Below are 4763 nucleotides of genomic sequence, written 5' to 3' on the forward strand. Positions count from 1 at the left end.
CATCTGAGTAGTTTTTGTACAAATTGTGTGCAGTTCTCAAACTCATCAAGGTTTCCTGCAAAAATATTAAGACACATCATGTGAGCTGCTATATCTCAGATCTACAGGCTCCAAGCAACTCGTATCGGCATATAGCATCTAAGGTATGGGGGCACATGATATTCTCCCGGGGAGGAGGGGTGGGGGTGCATAACCAATCGGTGGTTGGGAGGGTGGGGACAAATATAATCTAAACAACCCTAAACAGAGCTCCACAATTTTATCTAAGGTCGAGGGGTTGACCCCCGACAATCATAGCTCCGCCTAAACACAACATTTGCATGTACTGTAGTACTAGACTTAATATTCATGTTTCAGTTTCATGTTTGTTTTAAATATTGAACTGAGGACCATGGATGTCTTACATTTTACTCCCTTCGTTCCTAAATATTAGTCTTTTTAGAGGTTTCAAATGATCTGGCACATACGGATGTATATAGACATATTTTAGAGTCTAGATTCACTCATTTTGCTCCGTATGTAGTCACTTGTTGAACTCTCTAAAAGACTAATATTTAGGAATAGAAAGAGTATTTTTTGAATTCGTGTCATACATGCATGGTTTGGAAAAATAGATGCACTATACTTATTGGATTGTTGTTGTGTTCGTGCGTCTCTCTCTCTCTCTCTCTCTCTCTCTCTCTGTGTGTGTGTGTGTGGTCATATGCTTGATACATACAAAGTTTTCTCACCTCCATATTGTTCATCTTTTAAATTTGAATTTGCATTGGAAAACTTACTAGGGATACCATGAAATGTGAAATCCACGTTGAGATCACTATATCACAAACTCACTCTAATTCAACAACTCGTCATAAATCAATTACCACGTTGAGATTAGTATTTGCAAGGAAAATAGGGGTATTGTAATACACATAGATTCGTTCGGCAATTTAAAAGGTTCCTTTCGTATTCTCGAATGGTAGGACCCAATGATGTACCAGCCAGACCTTTGCTCGTGTTGATCCTAAAAAAATAAAAAAAATAAAAAAAACCAGGCTCATGTCCTTTGGTGGCGTGCGTGGTACGCACATTAGGCAACCCCAACCAGTCGAGCCTCATCATTTCAAGTCGAAATATCTGGCGGCCAGAATTCCAGCCCTAGGAAATTCCCCTCATGTCTCCGGTCCATAATGACTAACGATGAACAACGGAGGGATGCTTTAGTGACTAGACAACGTTACCTACCGTGTCGAGCACGGTTCAATTCCCTCGGTCGCCGCTCGTCAAGGTCACCCGTCAACTGCATTGCCTAGTACTACTACTACTACACCAAGATGAGCACAGAATTGAGCCCGTTTGTTCGTGCCTAGTACTTGAGTTAATATATCAGGCAATGCACTGGTACGGAGGGATTATCCTTTTACTCTGCATATATAACTTGTCTGAAGTCTAACTAAGCAAAATGTTTGACCAAATCCTTTCTTAAGAAATACGGTTTGAAAATTTATTGCATGATGCAGGTTATGATATTGTTTCAAATCCTGGATCTTAAATTTTAGAAAATCCAAAAGTGAGCATAAATTCTTGAAACTGAGCATGGTCACGTGATATGGCACAAATATTACTTCGTAAGTTTTTTCTTCAATTTGAGACAAGCTGCTTATGACAAGTTGCACAAATGAAGAGCCAAGGTATTTTGGAACAAAGAACTGTCACGTTAAGGCGAACGCTTTCACTATTGAAACTATGGGCGTTTATGTGCCGCCACGAGTCCTCGCTTCTCATCGGCAGGTGCCGTCCGAGCAAGCGTGTGAGTCGACAGGAGGCATGCGAGCAGACCGTTGCGCCGGCTGTCAGGGAGGCGTGCGAGCAGACCGCTGTGCAGGCTCACCGGGAGGCGAGCCCTTTGACCAGGCTCCGCCGCCCACCATCGTCCCAACTGCTCCCACTTTTAATGTCGCAGGTGGCGCAGTTTAAAATCAACCCTGCACTACACGGTATCGCTACAATCTTCTCTCTTCCTCTCTAATTCTCCTATCGTCTAGCTCCAACTAGCCTGACCTAAGCATACGCCATGCCGCATCACGATGGTCTGCCCTTAGTGTTCCAGTTTCCTGAGGAAGACACCCACCCGGAGTCTCAAGAACATAAGGTGCTTTGGGACGAGCTTGAACTGGCCTTGCGGGAAGACACCGCGCCTGTCCCCGCTCCCATTCCGGCTCTCGTTGCCTCGACTGCGCCAATGCCCATCCCCGTGGCATTGATGGGCTGGGAGCCGCACATTGTCGCCGAGCTTGATCCCACGGGGTTCCACGAGGTCCCCGCCGACTTTCACGCGCCCGTGCACTTGCCAGTGCATGCGCCTACGCGTGCACTGACGCGCACGCCCGTGCACCTGCCAGCGCATGCGCCTGCGCGTGCACTAACATGCGCGCCCGTGCCGGTGCCCGTGCACACGAATGTCTCCGCCGCGCCGTTGACAACGCCTGTCCCCGCGCGGGTGCCAGTGCCCCCCTCAGCGGCATGGATGGCCGCCGTCAACCGCTTCCTTGCACCAACGTCAGTCACCTCCTCCCGCCAGTTGACTCGCTCCGAAGTCCAGAACATTTTGGCCTTCCTTGAAGCTAGGCCAACATCTAGGAGTACGCCAACAACGGCGCAAGACACCGCCGTCACCGTTGGTCAGTGGCCCAACGACACACAGAGCACGACAGAGGATACGCTTCCCACTGCGAGACGCCGCCGCCGCCGCGTAATCTAAATTTGCCATGAAAAACGTTCGGATTGCCATGCTTAAAATCCGAACGTTTATCATATCCGTTTATTTTATATCGATCGTCGTATAATTTAAAGTCGGAGTGAGACTGAGCAAAATCTATGGTTTGATCGATTGAATGTTCTGCTAGAGCCGTATCAAATTAAATATAAAACATCATCAAGCTACATGTATTCCTTGTCATCCAACGACCTAGACTGGTTCAATGTCGAGCGCTTAACACGTTTAGCGTGCAGTTAATTTCATGCCAAAAATAGTGCTAATCACATAACAACATGCAAATAATATCCTAGTACTTAATATCCGCATGCACTTAATATACTTCCAAATTAACGTGCATTGCACGTACACACTGACTAGTGCTGCTAGTACGTGAAACTGGTGCCGTGACTTGTGAACGCGTCCAGATATGGTCAACGGCAACATCGCCCGCGAGTTCTTCTTGTTTGCCCGTGCGTCTAAACGCAGAAGGGGAGGAGAGAGAGAGAGCACACATGGAACCCACCAGTAAGTGAAGGCGAATAGTACTAAAAATAATATTACATGTTATCCATTAATTAGGCTATGGTAATATAAAAACATTATGTGAACAAAGGGGGGTACAACAAACATTGCTATTCTACGTATGTTGCCTATTGACATGCGGCTTGAAGGCCCGGTCGCATGTACGATCCTCGTCCTTTACTTTTTAATTTGTATATGGGTCCAAATTTGTTTCATGACATGTGGGCCCCTCGGTGTGTAGTTTGTAGCACTTTAATTTGTGGGTCGAAATTTGTTCCATTCCAAGTGGACTATCGGTGTGTAGTTTTGTAGCTTATTTATAATAATTAAAGAGAACAACATAGTTTTTTCAATAATACCATGGTGCAACGTGGAAGGCAAGAAAGGACGCACGAGAGAGCGATGACCGAGTCAGAGGGAAATCAACTAGGGGAGTTGCATGGGTTGCAATGGTGTTTGGAGTAGTTGTGGGCCGGATGCTACAAAAATATAATCTAAACCGACCGGAATAAATGCCTACACAAATTAATCCAAGGTTGGAGTGCCCCTTGCAATGTAAATAGCTTCGGCTTTGCGAGGGATGGAGAGGTAGTAGCTTCAACGCGTGGAAGATACGGTGTGAGAAAGTGAGGTCAATCGAGAGACATATAGATAGAGAGACAAAGTGAGTGTGGTTCAACATTCATTGAACAAATATATATGCTCTGGAGAGATATGGTCCGATTGAGCTTTTATCAAGGGTGAGGGCTGTAAGATAGAGCTTGAGAGATGATCCAGTCACAGACGTGTAGATATATTTTGTGCGTGGGAGGAAGCAAGGTCAACCGATCACATAGGGTCGCCGTGCGATTGGAAGAGTGAGACGGGTTGGAGAGAGTGACCTAGATAGACAATGTGCGTGAGAGAGTATACAATGTGAATAGGCCGAATTGGGCTCAAACATGGTGATATATCGTTTTTGTCCGAGAAAGAGTGAGGTCAATCGAGACATACAGAGAGAGAGAGAGAGAGAGAGAGAGAGAGAGATTGAGTGAGCGTGGCCCACCATGAGGTCGAAAGAGTGGCGGCGGCTTGGATGGACTGACCTAGATAGACAATCTACGTGAGAGATTATAGAGTGTGTCGATCGAGGCCCGAAGAGGGAGATATATCATTTGTGTGTGAAAGAAAACAAGGTTAAACGAGACTCAGATAAAGAGAGCGAGATTGAGCGAGTGTGCCCCGTCATGCGGAAGAAAGAGTGAGACAGTCTCGAGGGAGTGACCTAGATATACAACGTGCGTGCGTGCGCATGAGAGGTTGGGGGGGCTAGATAGGCAATGCATGCATTTAGCGCGAGAGGGTGAGAGGGAGAGGGGGGTAGAGAGAGAGCTCGGCATGGGGTGCAATGGCGGGTGTGTGAGGTAAATACATTTGGTAACATAGTGGAAAAAGGGGTTGTGTAGTTGAGAGACTTAGAGATCAAAACATGGAGAGAATGAATGAACGTGTGTTGGAAACC

The sequence above is a fragment of the Triticum dicoccoides genome, chromosome 4B (genome assembly GCF_002162155.2).
Source record: "Triticum dicoccoides isolate Atlit2015 ecotype Zavitan chromosome 4B, WEW_v2.0, whole genome shotgun sequence".
NCBI classification, from domain to species: domain Eukaryota; kingdom Viridiplantae; phylum Streptophyta; class Magnoliopsida; order Poales; family Poaceae; genus Triticum; species Triticum dicoccoides.